The following is a 25,905-nucleotide window of genomic DNA, read 5'->3' as shown; positions in this document are numbered from 1 at the left end:
CTCATCAGTTTTCCAATGTCTGCTGATTGATTAATCGATAGGCGAGTAGATTTAAAAGATATAGTGAGGAAAATACACGTAGTTTGGCTTTTAATGAACCTTCTAAAAGTGCATGGAAGATTAAACCACAAAAACCAACCTGTAATCTGACTCTATGTGAAAACTATAATTATTTAAATACGAAAATGGTATACGCATCGTCAAAATATAGTTAAAGATGTCTGACAGTTTGGAGAAAGCTGTCAAAGACACGCCTTCCCAATTCCAGTAAGATTTCATGCCTTTCTTTCGAAATAAATCCGTAAAAACTGTACAAATCTTAACTTCAAAAGAAAATTATTCTTTAAGTAAAACATGACGACATTAGCCCCCTTTTTTTACGTAGCAAACAGTTTTTTAAAAACAACACTGATTCACAGGCACACGCACAAAAGAAAGCGAAATTAAGAAAAAAACAAGCGGAGATTTTTTTCAATTATGTTTTTTTTTTTTTTTTTTTTGTTGAATATTTTATTTTGTTTTCAAACAAAGGTCATTAGACCTACACATCAGTCCCGAATATATTAACGAAATTTTATATGTAGTTTTGTCTTGGAATGTATTTTTGTGGCTAAGAGGTGCCTCTTTACCACCGAAAAAAATATGTTTATGGAAATTAGCTTGATTAGCCAAACGATTTGAATAACTAAAGTCGCTTGCAACATCAGACGTACAAGAACACTTCGAATGTAGTGCTCTCAACAATGGCAAGATTTCAAAGTGCTGCGCGCGCGCTCGCATGAAATTAACCAGGCAGCCAGTAATGGCAATCACGCGCATGACGCCAATGATTTCATTTTGGAGTAATAGAGACACCGATTGATTTTTTTTTTTTTAAAGCATTCTTCGTTCTTTAGTCTGAATGTCTTCTGCTGCATTTTTTGTTTAAGTTTTTCTTTCTTTTTTTCCCCAGTGGAAGGAAAAGAGCGACTCTCCAAAATGGGCTATTGTACAATGAATAGACGAAGACATCGTAAAAGTGGATTGATTACAGTTTGTTGATCGAAGCATTTATAGCCCGGTCCCAATCCATCGTTCTCGTCTGAGTTGTAATGAAAGACTGTTTTTTTTTTTATGCGCTAACCAATTAGCGTTCGTAAATCCTAATTAGTGGACTTCTAAGCGTCCCGAATGATTTATTTTAATTCGCACAAATATTTCGAGGTTTGGAACTAATTGTTTTAACTTTAAATACTTTGGAAGCTTTTTTTTTTTTTTTTTTTTTTAGTGTCCCAAACTAACACAGAGGTTAATCAATTTCTAATATTTAATTGAATTCGAATTTTAATTTTGCTAAGTTGGTAAATGATGATAAAAAATGTTATCTAGACTTTTTATTTTTTGGGCAAGAGGGAACCCTATCTACTTCACTCATAATCGTGCTAGAACTGGCGTGTTTTTGGATGGTTTGAAATGGAAATTTGTCACGCTATATCACGGAATCTGCAAATGCATTACAAATTCGTAAATCGAAGACTAACAGAAGCAGGAAATGCTCTGCAAGAAATGGTGTGTTCCTTTAAAGGGCTTCGTGATATGTTTATCGATATTTCCGAAACAAAATAATTGAGTTGCAAACTGTTTCTAGTTCGGGAAAGTTTTAAGAGTGGAGCAACATCACGAGGAGAAATTAACTGCGATATATAGCCAAACTTTTTTTTTCTTTCATATTTTATTACTGCGAATTCTTTTTTTTTTTTTTTCCAGAATGAGAGAAGCGCATAATTGAATGAAAGACTTGAAATCATGGTTTGACTTTTTTTACTGTTGTTTATCAACTGTTTTGACTAATAGAGGGACGCACCAAAGGAGAGGGGGGGGGGAAATTGACTGTCAGGTTTCAGCATTTCTCAAGACTAGCTGCAAACAAAAAAGAAAAATCATGGGTGCGCTACTGCTATAATATGCCAACTCGAAATCCGAAAAATTCCAACATTCAGCATGGTTCTGTGGGGGGGGGGTTTAAAATGTTGTATTTATATATTATTTATATTATTTTAATTTATTCCCCTATTTAAACAACTCCCCTTTATAATATCTCCCCGCTTGCGCATCTGACTATTCAACTTCACAGAAGACTTCAGGTTTTGGGGGGAAAACTTCTAGATGTATATTATTCCCTTCGGATGGGCTTGTGTCCAGTACAACAAATAATTACACAAATGTTATACAAAAAAAACAAGTTTATTATGCATATTTACAGTTAAATCATAACAAATCTCATTAAGAATAGAATTTCACTGTTTCAACACCAAGGTACTTACAACATATCCAGTCTCTTCTTATCTAACAGGTTCCTTTACAGACTTGACTTTTTTTTTATCTCGCCTTTCTCATTACGCATACACATGTTAAATAGTTACACTCTTTATATGCTCACCTTATTTCTGCTCCTATTACAACACAATCAAATCATACCTCATAGGTGTCAATAACATTTTTTTTATCATTACAGTTAAATATATCATTGATCATTACTTTTATGTATCATCATAACTACCAATTTATTCTTTAATTCCCTATTCCTCTTTCTTATATATTTCTTTAACCATTGTCAGTTACAGAACTTGATCACCAAAATACAATGTCACATTCAAACACACCTTTAAGGGTTGGCAATATACATAAATTTTATCTCCACACATTTAATATTTCTATTTTTACTACAATTCCTTCCGTTTACTTTCTCATCTACATTACTATCCTCCTTATTCCAAATTACTGCCCAAAACAACCGTAATTGCCTTAGAGTAGAATTTACTCCTATTTGGTTCACCCATCTAATCTTATCTTTATCATTAAATTCCCCAATATCGTATTACAGTCCTTTCACTAGTATTTAACTTACAGTATTTTCAAAATAACTTTCTCTTATCATTGAATTCCCCAAATATCGCACTACAGTCCTTTCCCTAGCAGTTAACTTACAGTATTCTCAAATTAACTTTCACTTACTTAATTTCTATGGTCAGGTGTCTTCATAAGGGCCTTCTATCCTATCCATATCCAGAGCTGCTATCTTCCGCCATCCAGGGCAACATCTTACAGCTTCCAGGGCATCATCATATGGCGTTCGCAACTGCTACTCCGCTTTCAGGATCTGCTACTTTTCCTGTCAGGACGGCTACCTTCTGTTCCAGGGTTGTTACTTTGCCTTTCAAGACTATATCAGGATATTATCGCCTTCCTCGGTGGACTGGGTGTTCTAAGGGAATCTTCTTCTCTCATTCTCACTGTTTTCAGAACTTCCTTTTACTACCCCTTTCCAGTTCATCTCCTAATTTCTCACTCACTACATTACTGATAACCCCACTTCGACTTTTTTCGTCGGCTATTTCTTCATCATCTTTCAAGCAACTCTTCCCGACTCACCCTTTCACTAGCACCGCTCAAAAAATTCTCCCCTCTCCTTCTCTTCCCTTTTCACTCTCTCTCCTCTTGTGTCCGTATCCATCCACAATTTTCTCCCGGAGTTTTCCACGCCTCCCCACAGTGTTTTCTTCCAATCACTCTTTCTTTTCCATTTTTTTTTCTTTTCATTTGTTGGAAGGCCTAGTTCAGCCTGCCCCGTAGCACGTGATTCTCTATACCCCTTTCTTTACAACCTGTTGACATCCGTTGTGTTCTTTGATGTCGGCCGAATACTCCAAAACAACTCTTCCTGTCTCATAACAGCTTGTCTCTATTGCACTCAAAAAAACTACAAAACGTGACACTGGCTACCATAGCGTCTATTTTTAGAAACTAGTGTGTGTTGTTCAGAATAAGTTTCCGGTGTGTGACCCCTCATAAACCTTAAGTTGTTTTTGTAGCGCCGGACCCCCTGCTGGGTTTGCCATAGTATTCTCCGTCAGTTCCCTGTTTTAACAGAAGTAAAGCTAATGGCTCTGTTTTCGTTCCTACTACCCTTTTAATTTTTATACCTCTTACCAGAATAATTCTTATTTCTGAAACTGCATATATTACCCATTTATCCTATTAACGGCAAGAATCAAAGGAAAACTAACTTCCAAAGTTTAAAAAAAATATTTTATTTTTGTAAGATTTTCAGATCTTACAGTTCGAATTCTAAGGTTGCCAGATTTGAAAGGTTAGACTGTAATATGCGAAAAGTAATGGTAAGTTATATGTACTGTTGTAGTAGTAGGGTTTTTTTTTTTAAGGAGAATCACTAACTAATGCCATATTGCTCCGTGTATATTGTCTGTAAATTGCGTGTTCTGAGGTCAATTTTCTGTTTGCTGGATGAAAAACCATGCTACCCGCGCCTGAGACCGACTAACTCAACCACACTGTGAAAAAGGCCCATAAAAATTCCTCACGTCATCGAAGGGACTCGAACTCGGGTCTTTTCCACCCGGTGTGGGGAGGACAGTGATTCTATCAACTGTGCTACTCACGAGGGCCACATGTACTGAACCGCATTTCTGAACGCGCGGTTTATTAAAATTTTATGCGATACTATTCTTTATAAATGAAATATGCTTTCAGAAAATCTCGGTACAAGTATTTTTACTTTTGTAGTACGTATTTTGCCATTTTATTAATTTATTAATGATTTTAAAGTTGATATTTAAGCAAAATAAGGCGGAAATTACTAGAAATAAATAAGTAATCCATCTGTTTATAGTCCTGGACGTGAAGTCACAAGATAGCGAAAAACAAGAACATTACCCCATTTAGTGGTCACGGAGGCTCAAAAAATAGTCATTTCAAACGCTTTTATTCTAGCCCGCGCTGTATGTTATAGAAGGGCAGCAGAACTTATTTGAACCACCAATAGTTTTATTTTATAATAATTTTCAATGATATTCGTTAAATCGAAATTTCGTAACAACGAATTCACAATTAACGATATTAAAATTTTAAATCTGTTTCAGGAGGAGCAAGATTTAGGGATTACAATACAGATCCATATGAAGTTTTCCATACAATGTAAACAGGCGGCTTTCTCTGCTGCACAATGCAAGGTCAAAAATATTCTGTTCTTTGGGCCTCAAGACTAGAATTTATAGGTATGAGGAAGCCAAACTGATAAGTTTGAAGTGCGTACTCTCCATTGCACTTTATACATCCAAAATCTGATTCCCTTTCTGTTCTGGTTAATCAAATTAAAACACAAATTGTTTTGAATACGGGATCTTGAGATGGCTAAACCGAATAATAGGGAATGCTTCTGTGATCTTCAGATCAATTCTCCTTTGTAATTTAGAGATAAAAACATAAGATCGCAACTAAAAAGTCTCATCAAGCCAGCATAACGGCTTATTAGAGGAGAAGTAACAGAAGTCTCCCGGTTAATGGACGAATATGAAACTCAGTCAGATATCTTACGGGTTTCAATCCATTCAGAAGCACACTAATGAAACCGTACAGCTTGAGCAGATTCTTTGTAGCGAATACCATGGAAATCTTTAACAGATTAAAAACAGACTTAGAAAAACATTTCTTTTATAAGACTCATTTATTGAAATATTACCGTAATTTAAAAATACAGGATGTGCTTATACCACACGCAGTGCAGTAGTGAAACTATAAATCTGCCTCCTGCATTTTTTAAATAACCAATCCAACCATTCGTCCGGGCCCAGTGACCCTTCGCTCGCTTGTAGGGGTGGACTGGTAATTTCACAACTGTTGCGATGTAATGAGTCCATAAACGATGGATCAAAAAAACATAGAGTTATACAGTCGATTAGGTACTGTGTGATCGGTTCCATCACAGTTAACGAAGTTAAAGAGAAATTGGCGAAATTCAAAATTGATGTCTACCAAAGTTAAAATCAGAAAACAAGTACTTTGTTTGTGCTGGCCCATTCTTAAGACCAGATATTACTGGAGTAGAGGATGCCTGAAATAATGATTCAGAAGTAACCTCTATTAAATTGGCCCATAAAATTATTCACCTTTCTGATGAGTTTGAACTATTAGTGTACAAAATTTATGGCAATCATACTTGAAGATGCCTTCCCTAATGCATCTTTTTTGAGAATACCGTAATCTGAAAATGAAGAAAAGTCATAATTAATAGATGAAATATGAAAATAAAGATAAATATTTTTAAAAATACGGACGGTTCCCAGACTTCATACCCACTCAGGATATTGACCTAAAGGGCAGTACATACAGTGGCAGGTGGTTATTACGCTACATGAATATTTACACTGCGGAACACTATTAAGTCTTCGACATTAGAGAATTTGGCTATGAACCAATCATACCTTAGAGGCCAAATGGTGGTGAATCCAGGAAAAATTGATGGGGTAGGCACACAATAAAAAAATACAATAGCCATAGCAATCCCCTGACGAAAACAATAAATTAAGTGTTGTAATGTCTGTTAAAATAATACAATTGCTGTTGTTGTTGGATTTTAGGAGCATCAGCGATTAAGGTCATATCGTCCGAGTATACTGGCTGTAAACTGCGAAAAACCTGAGTTTCAGGGAGGAAAAAAAACCATGCTACCCTCGCCTGAGATCGACTAATTCAGCCACGTTGTGAAAAAGGCCCATAATAATTCCTCACGTCATCGACGGAATTCGAACTCAGGTCTTTAACACCTGGTGCAGGGAGGAAGGGTGATCCTATCAACTGTGCTACCCACGAGGGTAATAGAATTGTAAAGTTAATTAGGAAACTTTATTTGTTTTGAGACACAAAGTTTTAGGACTAAAGAGTTTCTCTACAGATGGAAAAGTAAAAACCTTTAGCGGTAGATATTTACTATTTAAATAATATTCATATAAAATAGGTAGTCATTGTGAATATATGATATGAATTAATACTAATATGTAATTTAGATCAAATATATTTTCACTCTTTCATTTTCGGATCGGGCGAGAGGAGTGGGTACGTGCCCGGTGCTTTCCATGGATCCACCACTGAAGTTAGTTCTAGTCTGCAGTGAGTATAAATAATGTTTCAGTGTTTGAAACGCAAACTTCACAAAAGGAGTATTTTTCATGATGAAATTATCAATGCAGCTGTGGAAGAACGGTGAAATTTTTCACAAGGAACTGCGAATCTGAAAGATTAATGGACAAATGCAATGAGGTTCTACGCTATAAGACGTGTGTGTGTGTGTGTGTGTGTGTGTGTGTGTGTGTGTGTGTGTGTGTGTGTGTGTGTGTGTGTGTGTGTGTGTGTGTGAGAGAGAGAGAGAGAGAGAGAGAGAGAGAGAGAGAGAGAGAATGCTATGGAAATTCAGGACAGAAAAAGCGCAAAATATAATACAATATCTCCTTGAAGATTGTTAATTAAATCGTAGTTCGATATCCAAAGGAAGTCCTCAATTAGCTTAGGTTTATGCGTCAAGCGCCAAAGCAACTAAAGATAAGAAGAGTCAGTATATTGTCTGTAATTGCGTATATTCTTAAGTCGGTTTGGTGTTTGTTAGACGAAAAATGGGTTTCTGGGACTAAAAATTAAGCAACAGTCTCCTGAGATCCACTAACTCGGCTACGTTGTGAAAAAAAAATCCATAAAAACTCCTTGTGTCATTGACGGGATTTGAACGCTTTGGTGTGGGTTGGTTGGTTGGTTGTTGTAGGGTTTCAGGCGAATCAGCGTATATAATGTCTATAAATTACGCGCGTTCTGTGGTCGATTTGCTGCTTGTTGGACGAAAAACCTTTTTCCTTTTTCTCTCTCTTCTATTTTTTTTTATTATTGTATTTTTCTTTTCTTTTTTTTTTGTTGGTACCCTGGTTTGAGAAACCGTGAGTAGGATTTGCTGGCACCCATTGGTATAGCACTACCTCCAGTGGGTGCGGTTGTCATCCTTCTTGGAACGGACAGATGATTGTAGGGGCCCACCTCCTAGTGGTTAGGGATACACTTAGTTGTGGAACACCTCCCCGTGGTGTAGACTGACATTGAGCATGCTTTCCAGGTGATCGCCTTCCTGGTGACAAAGAGTCCAGAAACAACTGAACATCACATCTAGCATTGGTATACTTGCATGTATACCAATGCTAGAAGTATAGTAAATAAATTTGATGAATTTTAAGTGTTGGTCAAGACATCAAAGGCGGATATTGTTGGGATAGCAGAGACATGGTATCAAACAGATATAAGGAATGCACAACTGGAATTTGGGGAGTACAATGTGTACAAAAAGGATAGATAGGATAGGAAGGGAGGAGGTGTCATGCTGTTAATTAAGAAAAACATAAAATCAAAAGAAGTGCATCCAGTTGATATAGATGAACAGTGCACTGTTGAGTCAGTTTGGTGTGACATAAGCACTGCGAAAGCAAAAATAAGACTAGGAGTGTGTTATAAGACTAATGACTCGAATGAGTACAATGAACAATTCTACAGAGAAATAGAGTGGGGCAGTAAATCAGAATGTCTTATAATGGGGGATTTTAACTTCCCAGATATTGACTGGAACTTGTGGGTTGGTCACTCACACACTAGTCAGACTTTTGTGGATTTACTGGATGATTGTTTTCTGCAGCAGCATGTTCCAGAGGCAACCAGAGAGAGTAATACTCTTGATCTGGTTATCAGCAGTGATCATTCGTGTATTAAGAATTTGCAGATAAAGGAACCACTAGGTCGCAGTGATCACAGTGTACTGATGTCGGATTTACTTAAAGATATAATTACCATCAGGGGTAAAGGAAAGGTTCTAGCTTCCGTAAAGGTGAGTACAGTGGTCCCAGACAGTTTTTAAATTCGGTACAGTAGGATCAACTGACGATGTTACCCACAGTAAATTCTAAGTGGGAAGCATTAAAGGAATTAATCGTGGATGGTACTAAAAGTTTCATACCAATTAAGAAATATTGCCCAATGTTTAGGCCTAAATGGTTTTCAAATGAACTAATGAGACTTGTGACAGAGAAAAAAAATGCATGGGATGCATATAAATTATCAAGCGACTCAGAAGCCTATGGCAGATATAAGTTAGTCTGTAATCAGGTCACAAAGGAGGTTAGGCAGGCGAAGGCAGATTACGAGAAATCTTTGGCAAAAGATGCTAAGAAAAACAGCAAGGATTTCTTTACTTATATAAACTCTAAAAGGAAGGGGATGAATCTGATTGGTCCACTTGATATCGATGGTTCGACTGTTGATGATCCTGCTCAGAAAACAAACAAACTGAATGAGTATTTTGCATCTACATTCACACATGAGGAGTTATTAAGGTTTGAAAATAGCAGAAGGTTATCAAATTGTAGCAGGGTGCTTAATGATTTTGTAATAACTGAGAGCAAAGTGGAGGAGAAATTGTTGAAGTTAAACATAAGAAAGGCACCTGGGGTGAATGGGATCTATCCAGTTATATTAAAGGAGGCGACAAAGCAACTAAGCAAACCCTTAGCCATAATTATGAGGGCATCCTTGGACTCAGGGGAGGTCCCCACGGATTGGAGATGTGCAAATGTATCCCCAATTCACAAAGGCGAATGGAAGGGTGACACGAGTAATTACAGACCAGTTAGTTTATCTTCTGTTCCAGGTAAAATAATGGAGTCATTGGTGAAAGATGCATTGCAGGATCATCTAGACAAGACTGCAGTAATAATTCAGACACAGCATGGGTTTGTTAAGGGAGAGTCTTGTCTGACAAATTTGATAGGATATTATGATGTGGTTACAAAGAAACTGGATGCAAAATATAATTTTGATATCATATATTCGGATTTCAGGAAAGCTTTTGACACTGTTGCGCATGGAAGACTATTGTACAAATTGAAGCAGAATGATATTAAGGGTAAGTTGCTACAATGGATAAAAGGATGGTTGAGTGGGAGAAGACAGAGGGTGGTAATCAATGGGTGCTGCTCTTCATGGACTAATGTTATTAGTGGAGTCCCACAGGGTTCGGTGTTGGGTCCTCTGTTGTTTTGTATATTTATCAATGATATTGATGAAGGTATATCAGGCTTAGTGTCGAAGTTTGCAGATGATACAAAGGTTGGCAGGGTTGTTAATGAACGTAATGGCAGTATGCTACTGCAACAGGATCTAGATAATTTGGGCAGATGGGCTAAGAAGTGGCAACTAAAGTTTAACCTTAACAAATGCAAAGTACTGCATATGGGTAGAAGTAACCCCAGAGAAACGACGTACCAACTGTGTGGTACTACACTTAAGGTGGTAGAAAATGAAAAAGACGTGGGAGTAATTGTGCAGTCAGATATGAAGTTTTCTGAGAGCAATGCAGGCAGGCTGCCAGGGCTGCAGGTCATGGGGTTTTGTCAATGATATATAGGAATTTTTCTAGAAGGGAGAAGGAGGTGATTGTCCCTCTGTATAAGGCAATGTTCAGGCCACGCCTTGAGTACTGTGTAGAGGTCTGGAGGCCTCATTTTAGGAAGGATGTAGATTTGCTTGAGCGTGTACAGAGAAGGGCAACAAGATTGGTGAGGGGAATGAAGGGATCCTCTTACCAAGAGAGGCTTAAGTTCTGCAAATTGCAGTGGCTGGAGACTAGGCACCTGCGCGGTGATCTGATGGAGGTGTATAACGCCTTGAATGGGTTGAGCACGCTGAATTCTGATGGGATTCTTCCACTTGTTCAGATTACGAACCTAAGGGGGCATAAATTCAAATTAAGAAAAGACATGTAGAATAGGATGTGCGGAAATTTGCCTTTAGCCAGCGGGTGGTTAATTGCTGGAACAAACTTCCATCTGTCGTTGTGGAAGTTGATAGATTAAATAAATTTAAGGAGGAAGTGGACAGGCATTTGGAGGGAATGGTGTGATTTTTTTTTCTTTTTTGGTTGATGCTGCATAAGCTCATACACTTTCTTTCTTGCATCACATGCCACTACTATAACACGCACTATACAAACATAACATTACATGCATTTCTGACCGTTTTCAGAATTTCTGTATCATCAAAAAGTACCTGAGCGGAGTTGAACTAACGTTCCCTAGTCGCCATACATAAGATACCATACATGTCTACAAGTCAGACCTCACCAGTGAATGCTAGCCAATACGCACCAGGGGTCGTAGTTCTTGCCAGCAAAACATACCCCATATTAAGCAACTACTGTCACCTGTCTGGATAGTGGGCACCATGCACGATGGGTCCATGGATTCCTATTTCTTCGCCACACACGAAGGCGCCCGTCGGCATGTTGTACTAGGTATTTGGACTCATCCGACCAGCACCATCGTTTCCAGTCCTCCAGTGTCCAACCAGCGTATTGCTAACACCATAACATTCGCCGTCAATGATGATCAGCGGTGAGGAGAGGGTAACTCTTGTGTCATTTGCTGTGAAACCTCATACGTATGAGTGTGTGGCGCATGGTCATTTGGGATATTGTTCTTACATTTCCCGTATTGAACTGAATTGTCAACTGTCACACAGTGACCTGCCTTTAAGCACGTACAACAAGCTTCACCTATGGTAATCATTTACAGTCAGCGGGAGGTGGTTTGATCAGTACGACACCATTCTTTGTACACCTTAACCACAGTGGATTGTGACCAGCTGACCAGACATGCCGTTTCCGATATAGAAGCATCCGACGCAAGAGCTTCCACAATCATGCCCTTTTGAAACTCCGTGATATGTTAACTACACCCCATAACTGCTACTATATCACTTTGATTTTTGCACGAACAGATGCAAATTACCTCTGCTCTAGCGTACGAAGCTGTTTGGCTTTTGATACTGCGAGCTATGCAGCATAGGTGGTTTTCGTAGCAGAATGGTCAGAGGCAGGAGTGCAGTAGCACACGCTCTTCGAGTAGACTGGTGTTCAAGCCCCTGACAGCTAAATACGGTCGATCTTTCAACCTGCATAGGAACAGCGTGGCAGATCATGGTCCATTTTCCTGAATGTGAATCGTTGAGGAGGCTTCCATCCTGCAGTAGATTGATAATGGCTGTAGTTTTTTTTTTTTTTTTTATGCGGCACAGTCCATTACAGATGGGGGTGGTCAAAAATTCAGCGATCACTGAGTATATATATAAGCAACTCCATTAGTTTTTTTATCATGCGATTGGCAGCCTTGATCACAGCAACCATCATGACAGTGCAGGGGAAAGCAATATGCATGTTGTGACTGTGGGATACCAAATCTACATTGACTGTAAACTGTAATCTACATTGACTGTGACTGTGTGTGACTGTATACACACACATTGTATATATAGCACTTTGTAAATGGCTGAAGCCTGTATACGATACACAAAACATTGGAAAGCATGTAGGAAAATCGAATATTAATAAGGACATTTTCAAAAGTCAATATGGAACTGTATTTTGCAACACGTTAGTTTTAAATAACTGAAGGTTGGCTGCATGGCTGCGGGCCGTACACGCCCCGCGAGTTTTTTGTTTGTGTTTGTCAATCTCCTTTGCTAAATCTGTGTCTCCTTCGCTTTCTAAAAAACTAATTATCGTATCAAAAAGGTTTACAAATCTTGTTGGAAAGTTTCCTCTAGAAAGCCATTTGCTTAGCATTAGCATTAGTAGAGGCATACGATGTAAGAAAGCAAGCTTATGCAAAATCAGCCAAAAAAAAAAAAAAAAAACCGCTCCCATTTCACCCCTCCGTTCGTTCCAAATACCTGTCCAGCTCAGCATTAAATTTATTTAGGCTATCAACTTCCACAACAAAATATGGAAGTCTGTTCCACCAATCAACTACCCGCTGGCTAAAGGCAAACTTCCGCACATCTATCCTACAACTGTCTTTCCTCAATTTGAATCTGTGCCCCCTCAGGTGATTATTCTGAGCAAGAGGAAGAATTCCATCAGCATTGAGCATGCTCAAACCATTCAAGGCGTTATACACCTCAATCAGATCACCTCGCAGGTGCCTAGTCTCCAGACACTGTAATCTGTAAGACTTAAGCCTTTCTTCGTAATAGCAACCCTTTATTACATTCACTAATCTTGTTACCCTTCTCTGTACTCGTTCCAACAGCTCTACATCATTCTTAAAATGAGGCCTCCAGACCTGTATACAGTACTCAAGGTGTGGCCTGACCATTGCCTTATACAAGGGGATAATCACCTCCTTATCCCTGCTAGAAAAATTCCTGTATATCATTGAGAAGACACCATGAGCTACTCTTGCAGATCGTCTGCACTGCTCAGAAAACTTCATATCTGCCTGCACCATTACCCCCAGGTCCTTTTCATTTTCTACCACTGTCAGTATAGTACCACAGAGTTGATACGTTACTCTGGGGTTACTGCTTCCCATATGTAGTATCAGCCCATCTGCTCAACTTTTCTAGATCCTGTTGCGGCAGCATACTGTCATTAGTGTCCTTAACAACCCTGCCAACCTTCGTATCGTCTGCAAACTTGGATGTTAAGCCTGATATACCGTCATTAATATCATTGATAAATACAGAAACAACAATGGACCCAACACTGAACCCTGAGGGACTAATAACATTAGTCCACGATGAGCAGTGTCCATTGATTACCACTCTCTGTCTTCTCCCCCTCAACCATCCCTTTATCCATAGCAGCAATTTGCCTCCAATGCCACATTGCTCCAATTTGTGCAGCAGTCTTCCATGTGCAACAGTATCAAAAGCCTTTCTAAGATCCAAATATATGATATCAAAGTAGTTATTCCCTGCATCCAGTTCCTTTGTGATCACATCATAGTATCTAAACAAATTGGTCAGACAAGACTTCTCCTTAACAAAACCATTCTTTGTCTGAGCTATAACTGAAGTCTTTTCTAGATGATCCTGCAGTGCTTCTTTAACCAGTGCCTCCATTAATTTCCCTGGAACAGAAGTTAAACTAACAGGTATATAATTACTTGTGAGTTGGATTCTATTGACCTGTGTTTTTAAATTGAAGTTGTAAATCTTTCTGAACGCCCTTCATAATTAATACTTGTGAATTCCAAAAACTATTACCTGCTCTAACATAAAACCGAATGAAAAGTAGTTTCGTTTTCCATCTGGATGCTTCGCTTTTCTCTCCTTACCAAAAGACAGGCCAGCATTGATAAACGTGTAATCATCTACGAATTTTCTGTTCATTTTTAAACGGAGAGATCCCTCAAAAATCAAAACAAAACCATCTAATTAGATATCTTACGTGACTTTCCAATGAATATTTAGTTAGTAAAGACTAGCTACAGACAACGTAATTATAAATATCTTAGTGAATAATTTGAAAGAGAGATTGAAGGCACTAAATGGACAATTAAGAAATTTAATGCCTTTGGAAATGGAAGAAAATCTTATAATGTCAAGTTTTTCTTTGATGGAAAAGAAGAACCTTAATTGGAACTCGAGTAGCCGAGACTCTTAAAAATAAAAAGATGATAGAAAGAAAGAAAAACGCTACACTAAATACTTAATTAGCAACCCGGACACATTTCTGTAGCTAACTATGGAAATTATCATAATTACGACAAATCTTTCAGCTCAGAATGGGTACAAGCGATCCTGGTCAAGCTGTCTGATTTTAAACTAGCTATGCGAGACTTCTAACAACTGGAAGTTAAATTTACTGGCGACTTTCTATTTAAAATGATGCATAAAAAGATAGATTAATATTTTTTCAAAAGAGGTGACACTATACAGCTCCATTTCTGTTGCTACTGCGTTTTTATACTTCAAAAAGAAAGCATCAGGCGATGCATTTCAATAAAAAGATAAATCCATCTTCGTTCTATTTTGATATATTTATCTATCAAAAAAAGGTCGTTCTTTTCCACTTGTTTCTATTGCATATGTCGGTATATTGATGGCCTCTGAGCACAGAGAGCAATATTTTACGATGTTCTAGGGAAAACAGAGATTGTTTTATGTTTTACCGAAGAAGTGCAAAAAGAGCACTTCAGTGACATTTTTAGAAGGGGAAGAGGAGAGGGGAAAATCGTCTGAAGTATTCTGTGTCTTGCCAAGACGCAGCCAACAGGGCTTCGAAGGTCACGTGACCCGAAACGAAAGGGAGGAGAAAAAAAAAAAAAAAAAAAAAAAACAATGCGTCTAGCAAACAGTACATTGATCCAGCAGGTGGTCGAGTTTTGAAAGGACTGAAAATGCTTTCGCATAAATGAAAACGCAACTTTTTATTTTCATGAAAACACGCTATTGCCACATGAAAATAACGTGCGCATTACCGCGTGCCAGAAATACTCGGGCCCCTTTATAGGCTTTACTGAATAATGATAACATAGATGGTTATTGATTTGATTTTGAACAATCACAGCGACCAAATTTTGAAATAATAATAAAAAAAATAACCTGTCGTAATTTTAAATTTATGAGTAGGGTTGTTTTCTTATTTATAGGCCACCTGTGCATAACCCACGTAAGCAGAAATAAAGTGCATCTCTCAGAGCAAAAAATGACAGTTATATTCTCTTTTATATATACAGGGTGTCTATGTGTAATTCACCTCATTAGTGAAACTCGATTAAAATTTTATTGTAATAGGTATCTTAAAATGGTTTTCTGCAGTTATCAAAGCAACTCCATTGGTTTTTTTATCATGCGGTTGGCAGCCTTGATCACAGCAACCATCATGACAGTGCAGGGGAAAGCAATATGCAAGTTGTGACTGAGGGATACCAAATCTACATTGACTGTAAAGAGACGTTTTCTATGGGAATTCTAGTAAGATCCACATATGGAATAATCAATGAGACGATGGTTGAAACAGTTTTAAGAAACCGGCGGCGTGCTGCATCAGAAAGGGGCAGGCTGTCTGGTAACGGGATCATAGCCTCCTCGTTCCCCGGATATCACACCTATGGATTTCTTTGTATATGCTAAATAAAGAACAAGATGTATGCAAAATAACCGATATTGAGAAGTGAGTACCTAAGGATGGCCTGGTTGCTTATCCAAGGAAGCCTATCTAAGTCGGCCTGAAGGAGTGCTGTTTGTCACTGGTCATTAACCATTCTTCCAAACTTTACATAATCTAAAAATTTTGACTTCGCGCCCTCTATCCCTTGGTCCATGTCATCAGTGGTCCTAGAATCGATCCTTGACGGAACCTCTACTTCTAACGTTAGGCCAATCTGAAGAGTAATCATTAATTTCAATTCGAATATTTTTGATTCCGAGTACGAGAATCCGGCTTAAGACTTAGCTGGACGCGTGTCCAAAATTCAGGTCTTGAAATTATGGTGTGATTAATTTTGGTAGAATGAAGCCCAAATGACGACGCATAAATTTTAACTGATCGTACAAATGTTAAAAAATATTTTCTCAATATCTAAAACTTTGCAACCTTCACTAGATCAATGTTAATGGGTCAAGTTGATCTAATAATGCCGTATTTATAAAAAAATTGGTCAGAAATTTGCAGAGTCGCGCTGCTTTTCTAATTTGAAACTTCAGTACAATGCTGTTCGAACAAAAGTTTGATATCTCATATAAAACTAAGAAATGTAACAGAGTACAGGATTCATTCATTCATTTATGGTGATGTTGCACCACCTTTAGTGTTTTTATATGAGCACTAAATGTACTTTAAAAACCCATAATCCAATTTAAATAAAGACCCAATGACCCAAAGTTGAAGAGACACGTATTCTATAGAGGTCAAAAAACTGTTATATTAAGGACTGCCCGACAATTACCTCATCTACCTATGTGTACTATGTCTGTAAATTGCATGCGTTCATTAGCCATTTCACCAAACTTTTCCATTGAATTTGATAAGCTAGAATATCACCAGTGGATCGACGCTGACGGAATCCATACTGGCAATCATTGATCAGATGGCAGATTTCTAGAAAGTTTCTGGAAAGCTGCACGCGCAAATGCCTCCTTGAATGGAACAGTGGTTAGGATCGCTTTTCTTTCACACAGTGGCTGAGTTAGTTGGTCTTGGAGAAGTCACGCAAAGTTTCCTTATCGGAAACTCGTTTTTTTTTTTTTTCTCTCATTCATAAAACAGACAAACCGACCATACAATTCATCCGCTTTCAAAGACACAATAAAGTGACGCTTCATAGCCTTGGGTACTTTGGCACGGAAATAAAACAACAATACATAAAAAGTCCATAAAAGTTCCTCTAGTCTAAACGGAATACGAACATCTTTTCCAGATTTGAGAGGTCATAATTATTTACTGGTAAGGAAAAAAACAGGTTAAAGATCCCTACATTTAATCAGCTGGTATTGGTAAAGGAAGCTAATCTCCCGTGCAACAGTGAGGACTTCTGTCCTGTCTGTAAATCTGTTTTTGTTAGTATGGGATTCAATGACTTTGATTACCATTTCATTGTTTATTATACAGGATATTATACAGACAGCATTGGACTCCATGACGTTCCATTCTTCTTATGATTTCTTTTACAAAACGTCCCCTAGCTGAATGATTACTTAAACTAAAAAATATCAGCAAGGAATCAACAAATCTATTAATGAATTAAAGTCTGAAAATTGTTGTGAGCCGCTGAAAAACTTGAAAAATTTGGTGGCTTAAATTGATTAAACATTTTCTGACGATTATTAATCATTTGTCCGGTGCTCCTCTGTGCTGTGCAATGGGTGGATGTGTGCCAAAATTGTGAGCAATCGTAGGCGCTTTTATTTGCTTGTGCCGAGTGACCTAGATCGACATGTGAAACGCGAGAGCAGCACACAAGAATTAATTTTTACGGTGAATGATCATAAATCATTCTTCTTATGTTCTTCTAGCATGGTAAGATATTTCACTGTTCATCACCGATTTGATATGGAGTTACAGAGTGGTGACTTAAAATGTTAAGTTTTATGTTAATTTTTTTTTCTGCCTCCTTCACGAACGTTGGTGAATAGGACCAAAATGTTTATAACAATAAACCAATACACTCTGCGGATAATAGTGCAACAATTCCAAGTTCAATTTAATGTCGCTAGATGGCGCTGGAATGACATAGCAGGGCTCCATCAAACCTTTCCTTAGGTATATGATTTGTTGATGTTTTTCAATTGCTTTCTCCATGATCCAAGGCGAACTTGAAAAGAAACATCACCACCCATAAGGGGCCCTACGCTACACACATTTGGTATGGCAGTTTCCTGATAATTGCTGAATGAGGTGGACACAGAAGTCAGATCAGTGAATCCATAAGATTTGCAAGCAGCTACCTTTCTAATATTCATTGAAGTAAAAATTATGAATTATGAAGTCATAAACGTAGTCTATATTGAAGCAGTGTAAAAGGTTTTTCATGTTTTAATTATCTAGGTTGAATACAAGCATGATCATCCTGACTATGACTGTATCACTGCGGTGTGAAAAGGAACAGGAAGCTATCACACTATTTTCCCCAGGACATCATCTAGCAATGACGGACAAAAACACAGTTTCGGCCCTCAGTCCCCGGCATCCCTTGAATGGAAAGAGGGTGCTAAGAATCTCCGGGTGTTCGTCACTTAGATTTGGGACCTGGAACCTGAGAAGTTTATAGAAGCAGGGAAACTGGATAATTTAGTTCAAGAAATGAATAGACTTAAAATTGACATTCTTGGTGTTAGCGAGAGCAGATGGTCAGGCAATGGTAAATGTGCTACAGACAATGGTATGTTTTATTACACGGGCATTGATGACCGAAATCATAGAGAAGGAGTTGGATCTATGGTTAATACTAAGGTTTGTAAGGCAGTACAAAATGTAATACCTTACTCAGACAGAGTGATACTTCCAAGGATTATACACAACCGGATTTATAAAAGATGTGAGGAAACACTTAGTGATTCTCAATTTGGCTTCCGACAAGAACTGGGTACCAGAGAATCCCTGTTTGCGGTTCGGACTCTAATGGAAAGATGTCGAGATGTGAACCAAGAGGTATTCATTTGCTTCTTGGATTATGAAAAAACCTTTGATCGGGTAAGACATGACAATCTGTTCCAAATCTGAGAAAATATTGGAATTGATAGTAAAGACATCAGAATAATGGCGAATTTATATTGGGGACAATCAGCACGGGTATGCATAGAAGGAGAAGAATCAGAAGACATAGAAATTAAAAGAGGAGTTCGTCAAGGTTGTATTCTTTTACCTATATTGTTCAACGTGCATGCTGAAGACATTTTTAAAGAAGCTTTAGCGGAATGTACAGAAGGGATAGAGATTAATGACAATACAATAAATATAATCAGATATGCAGATGATATTATATTACTGGCCAGCTCTGAGAGGGATTTACAAGCATTAATGGACACAGTAAATAGAATAAGTGAAAATTTTGGACTGAAGTTAAACGTCAAGTAAAAAAAACTTATGGTGATCAGTAAGGAAGAAGTGCTAACAAAAATTATAATATCAATAATGAAGAAATTGAAAGGGTTAAAAGTTATCGCTATCTTGGATATATGCTGAGCGAGGACTGGGACCATTCTATTGAAGTACGCTCAAGAATTGAATAAGCACGTGCAGCCTTCCTTAAAATGAAGAATCTTCTATGCCACAGTGATTTTACGTTTCCTTTAAGAACAAGAATATTGAGATGTTTTGCTTTTCTGTCCTCCTTTATGGAGCTGAGGCCTGGACGCTGACAAAGAAGACCCAGAAGAATAAGTTAAATGCTTTTGAGATGTGCTGTTACAGACGAATGTTAAGAGTGCCATGGATTGATAAGATAAAGAATGATGAGATCATGAGACAAATGAAGAAAAAGACAGAAATAACTAACACCATTAAGGAGAGGAAATTAAAATATTTAGGACATTTGATGAGGAATGAAAAATATAACATGTTGCAATTATAATATATCCAGGGAAAAGAAAATAAATCTTGGTTAGCAAACCACAGAGAGTGGTATGATCAGAGTAACGAGGGTTTGTTTAGGGCTTCTATCTCAAGTTCGTCCATTGCGAAGATGACAGCCAACCTCTGCAACGAGATAGCACACAAGAAGAATTATCTAGGTCGAATAATAATTAACACCCAGGGTATACTGGTCATATTATCCAAGATAGAATTTTTTTATTGAACAGCTACTGTGTCATTTTACTACCCTCAAAAAAAAAAAAAAAAAAAAAAAGTTAGGACAGTGGTTATACTCGTCGTCCTCTCACACCTGGTGGAAAAGGCTTGAGTTCAAATCCTGTCAATATCACAAAGATTTCTTATGGTTTTTTTTTTTTTTTTTTTTTTTTTTCACACCGTAGCCGAGTAAGTTGGGCTTAGGCGAGGTTTCCATGGTTTTACTTCCGAAAACTCGGGTTTTTTTATCCAGCAAACAGCAAAAAAAAAAACACTTAAAAATATACGCAATTACAGACACATACAGTGACGCCTCATAACTTTAGTTTTTAACACACGTTTAACCAAACCGCAAAACTATATGTCAACAAGATCAACTTGATTAATTAATTTCTACTTGTTTATATTTAATCCAGTTTGCTTGTTCAAGATTAACTCTTCAATACTATAGCCACGTTTAATTGATTTATTTTTGTCATTGACAAAAATAAATCAATTCACAAGACCCCTTTTGCTGTTAAGTAAGCCTTATGAATACATAAGAAAGTTTCTAACTGATGAGTTTCAAGCAAAACTTTGGAAATAATTCTCAAGAGATCTTTGAGGTCAAGAACGACTTCCCTAGTTGCAATGCAGCAAACACCATACCATGTACTTTTATGGTGCAAAAGAAAGAGCTCTGTAAGCAATGTCCTCGTGGGTAGCACGGTGGGTAGAATCACCGCCTTACCCAAACTGGGTGGAAAAGACCTGAATTCGAGTCCCGTCGATGCTGGGTGGAATTTTATCCGCCTTTTCCACAACGTGGCAGAGTTAGTCGGTCTCAGGCGAGGGCAGCATGGTTTTTTTCTCCAGGAAACTTGGGATTTTCTTCCAGCATCTAGAAAATCGACCTCAGATCACAAAATAATAAACATGTGCTAATTTTCATTCTGCATGCAAACAAACCAGCTTTAGAAAGCAAACACAATTTACAGACGCGAACGACAAGTTTTTGTTTTTTTTTAACTATGACAACTGTTTATGAAGATCTTTTTTATAAAAAGTTTTCCTTTTTGGATATTTTTTGTTATAAAGAATATTATTACAATGAGAGAGGTACACCCGTCATAAGCAACTTTTACTGTACATGATTTTAAAATTTAAATAATTTTATAAAATTGGTTCATTATTTGATAAGTGGATATTCACTTTCGTGTATTGGATTAAAAAGAAACATTCATATTTGGATTCTTATTCAGTTAAATCCAGTTATGGTATAGACAAAAAGAGATAAACTTTTGCGAAGTAGTTTGTAAGACTATTTAAGACGTTAAAGTTTCGTGAAAATATTTTACAGACCTCCACTTTTATTATCAGCAGGCTGATCCTTCACACGCAAAAAAAAGCAACGTACAAACACATAAGCACCAACATCGGACCACAAGAGATTCGAGAACTCTAGGGACAGTCTTGAATTTTTCCGTCTGTCTACAATACGTGTTAAGGCTTCGGCTTCAATGTTTGTTGTTCGATTTATTGCCACCTCTCACTGCTGGATGCTCAGTAAGGCATATTGCACAGGTGACAGCTTACACGATGCATCACAAAAGTAATCAAATTTCACAACAGCTGCATAGGTCGGATTGAAATCCTACCTTTCATAAAAACTCCTATAAACCAGAGACAGCTTCGACTTGGAAAGTGAAAAAAAAAAAGAAAAGAAAATTTCGTTGTCTATAAATACGCAGGCGTGCAAGAATATACGATCTCCGAAGATCATCTTTAGCTTCTCGTCTTGGAATTCGCAATGTCTTGAGAACATCTAATTTGAATATGAATTTCTCGGAGAATCACATTGCATTCAATCAAACAGAGAAACCGTTTCAAAATTCTTGTATCTCTACGTTCTTATCTCACTATATTAGTTCGGCAGCGACTAATATGGAGAGGTAAAAATGTAGAGATACAAGGGTTTTTTTTTTAATACATAAACAGAAAATTCAGATCAGAGGAGTTCCGGAAAGCTGAAGTAAAACCAGGCGTTAAAGGTACAGGTGTAGTCATCACAGTTCATCATACCGTTGTTTTATGCCTGGTGGAATAGCGACTAAAGAAATATTGCTCGTGTATATTGTCTGTAAATTGCGTGTTCTGAGGTCGATTTCCTGTTTGATGGATGAAAAATCCCAGTTTCCGGGAGAAAAAACCATGTTACCCTCGCCTGAGACCGACTAACTCAACCACGTTGGGGAAAAAAAACCCATAAACATTCCTCTCGTCGTCAATGGGACTCGAACTCAGGCCTTTTCGGTGGAATAGCGGATAGTTGGCAAACTTTTCGTAAAGCACAGTAAGAACTAATAAGGTATATGAACTTGCAGTTTTACTTCCACATTGTATAACTATTGGCTGTCCTTATTAAACAGATAGTTTTGTTGTTGCCATTATTTAGATTATGAAAGCGTTGATAGGTAATCACAGCAGAATTTAAAGCATTTTTTGTTCGAAAGCTGTTAATATTTGCTATTAAAACAGCCAAAGGATTCATTTTACTGACATAACAGAGACGCAAATGAGCAAATCTTGTTCTTAGTGGGCATCTTTATTCTTCCTTAACTAAGCAGAAAAAACGAAAAGGTAGAATGTGCGAGTGCCATTGCTAAAGCTATCCTCGCCTGAGACCGCCTAACCCGGCCACGGAGTGAAAATTCTTGCATCTTTGACGGGATTCGAACTTGGTCCTTTTACACTCGGTGTGGGGAAGACGGTGATTATAACCACTGTGCTACATGCGCGGACTTTGTCATTGTACATATGAAAACAATTCTTAGCAAAAATGGATTCTTCCTAAAAAATGGGGCATATGTCTAAACTGGCCAGAATAGTGTATGTTAAATTCCAAAGTAACTAAGATTATGAGGCGTTAGTATATTGTGTCTGAAACTTCGTGTATTCTTCGGTCGGTATGCCGTTTTTTGGACGAAAAATCCCTCCGTTTACACTGGATTCGAACCCAGGAGTTTTCAGTCCTCGAAACTAGAAGAGTAATTGTTATACTAGAGTTCTGAAAATCGGCTAACATGATAATGAACGAAAATAAACACTATTTAAACATTTTATAAACTGAGTCACTTTGTCAAATCGACTGGTAGCTAGCCCACTAATTCTCTTTACAAATATCATATGAGAAAAATTAAAACTTTCATTAAACTTCTAATCGTCAGTAAGCAACCCTCCTGGGAAAAAAATCTTTTTGCCCACAAAAGTTTCTGAGAAAAGAAAATACATTTCATCCACGTATCAAAAAATTCGAGCACCAATTTTTATTTATTTATTTATTTTTTCAATTTTTGTAATTTAATATTTTTTAGTTTCATTCAAGGTTCATTTAACCAGTTATAGAAACTGAAACAGTCTTGATCAAAAACATACTGTGAGAGAAAGATTAAATTTTTTTTTGGATCTCAGATTCTACTACGGTCTCAGTTTTAGACCCCGTTTTTTCATGATCACGGACAGTGACATTCCTCAAGAACAAACCTTCCAAGTCTGCATTTCATCGATTGACAACTAAGTAAACTTGTTTTTTTTTAACGTTTTGGAGTCCTCAAAGGTGTGTGCGTGTCTGTATAGAGCACTTTTTTAGTTTTGTTTTTTGAAGTGTGCCGATCTGATGTCTTTTGCCCTACGTACTACTTTTCCAAGAAATTTCTCACATTTGATTTGTTAGTTTCGGCAGCAGAATATCAGATGACAGGAGATTTACACAAATCTCAGGAAAAATCAGAAATTCTGCATTCACCAAGCTGTTGTCGCAATGGGCCTTCTACTTTATGCTTGCGAGCTATTTCAGTTAGATGTCTAGAAGTGACTGTATGTTGATTTACATAAAAGCGCTTCGAAATGCCACCGCACTCGTATTCCATGATTTGCAGTGAAAAATACTTTGTCACTTCGGATCGTTTCTGAAGAAACTGCGTTGCAAATGGACGAAGTTTTTGTTCGCCTTTTTATGTAGATGGTCTCACTTGAATTCACTCGAATATACACCCTGGATAATTTCACGGGTGTTACAAGCACATTTATTCGCTGAATTTATTAAATTTGACAAAACACACACACACGCGTGTGTGTGTGTGCGTGTGTGTGTGTGTGCGCGCGCGCGCGAACGTTTGTGTATATATAAAGTTGTAAACATCAGTAGAAATAGTTGATATTAATGGTTACTGTATGGGTAGATATATATATATATATAACGTAAAAGCAGGATATATATATATAATTATAAAATGATATAAATAAAGCGATATTGAAATATTAACAAATTAAACTTGGCAATATCTGGAATTGTCAGGAATTTCAATATGGAAGAAAATAATTTTCTGGTTTACTGAAATGGAGATTAGTATATTAGCAATTCGTTAAATAAAAAATCGACAGTTCAACGTTTCAAATGAGATATTTCTACGCAAGCGCATATACACCGCAAACGGAATGTTATATTAGAATATAACATCCCATTTTCCATATTGTGAAAAAAAAAGCCCATAAAAATTCCTCACGTCACCAATAAGACTTGAACTGAGGTCGTTTCCACCAGTTGTGGGGAGGACGGTGATACTATCAACTGTGCTAAAAGAGAGTGGGTAGACGGCTCTCTGTTTTCTAACTTCTTCACTAATTCTGGTTCCCCAAGGTTCAGTTCTTTCTCCTATTCTTTTCCTCTTGTATATTAATAACCTTACATTGACAGAAAATCCTATCCGTCGCTTTGCTGATGATAACACATTCGTTCCACTTTCCAGTTTGAGAAATCTTGCTCGGCACAAGCAGATTCAACTTCTCTATTATCCACTACCGATTTCTGAAATGCTGATCTCCAGTGAGGAAAAGATAACTTATTTAAAAAATAAATAAAATAAAATAAATTTTCTGTTTATACTACCGGACGACCACACGGTCAGAGGAGTTCACAAGATACAGAAAATACAAGAAACAGCACCGTATTTAGCAGACACTGTTTACTGCGGTAACTCAAAGCACATGTACTTATGTACCGTCGTTCCTCAGTCCTGTCTTATATCTGGAAAAAAAGGATACTTCTGCTCCTATGCTTCGATAACACTGATTTCTAAACAAGATCACATTTTTCTACTGAGGATTACCCTGACTTCTAATCTCTCTTGGCATAAGAACATTACAAATATTGCTTCCTCTGCATCTAAAACACTGGGTTTTTCTTTCGCTCTCGGCGTTACTTTTCTTCTAAACAGCTGCTCACTCTACACAAATCCCAAATCCGCCCTACCATTGAACATTGTTCCCACATCTGAGGAGGTGTTCCCAAACCTCTCTCAGGCTTCTAGATTCCATTAAAAGCAGGGCAGTTAGGTTAATTAATGACTTCTCTCTAACAAAGTCTAAGCACTCTCTGTTTCATAGACGTTCTGTTTCTGCTGCATGCCTTTATTATAGATACTTCCATGGGCACTGCTCTTCTGAATTGGCTTCTATAATTTCCGCTCTTTCTTCCAAACCATCTCAACACGTGCCACAACCGGTCAGCATCCTTTTACTGTACAACTTCAAACTCACAGAACCAACTTTTTTTCTTCCTTATTCCTTCAACTTCCGTTTTCTGAAACAACCTCCATTTATACGTATTTCCTGATAAATACAATCTACAGAAGTTCAAGCCTAATGTCAACAATTATTTTCTTTCCTCTTCTCAACCCATTCATGTTACTAAGCACTTTAGGTTCTAATATCTCTCGTGCTGGGGTTCTTCATAAAAAAATTAAAAAAAAAGCAGTAATATGCACACCGTTTACTTCGACTAATAATTGATTACGATATTATTAAACCACATAATTGTGTAAAAATAATTGCAAACTGCATTTATTATGCCAGTCAGTCGAAATTTAATTAGCTTAATTTAACCGACACATGATATTAAAAATAAGAAAATTTAATAAAAACACAACTTACAT

General features: G+C 37.4%; 1 protein-coding gene across 1 annotated transcript in view; it reads right to left on the bottom strand.

The window, feature by feature from the left end:
- The window catches only part of LOC150086678 (MAM and LDL-receptor class A domain-containing protein 1-like), a gene marked incomplete at its 5' end in the record, with an annotated part of 129,091 nt that overhangs the window by 26,544 nt on the left and 76,642 nt on the right, over positions 1 to 25,905 (bottom strand). The gene's annotated exons all lie outside the window — the stretch shown is intronic.

The sequence above is a fragment of the Mastigoproctus giganteus genome, chromosome 4 (genome assembly GCF_048544385.1).
Source record: "Mastigoproctus giganteus isolate SK-2022 chromosome 4, ASM4854438v1, whole genome shotgun sequence".
NCBI lineage: Eukaryota > Metazoa > Arthropoda > Arachnida > Uropygi > Thelyphonidae > Mastigoproctus > Mastigoproctus giganteus.
Note: the sequence above shows the minus strand (reverse complement) of the source record. Positions and strands in the feature narration are given on the sequence as shown.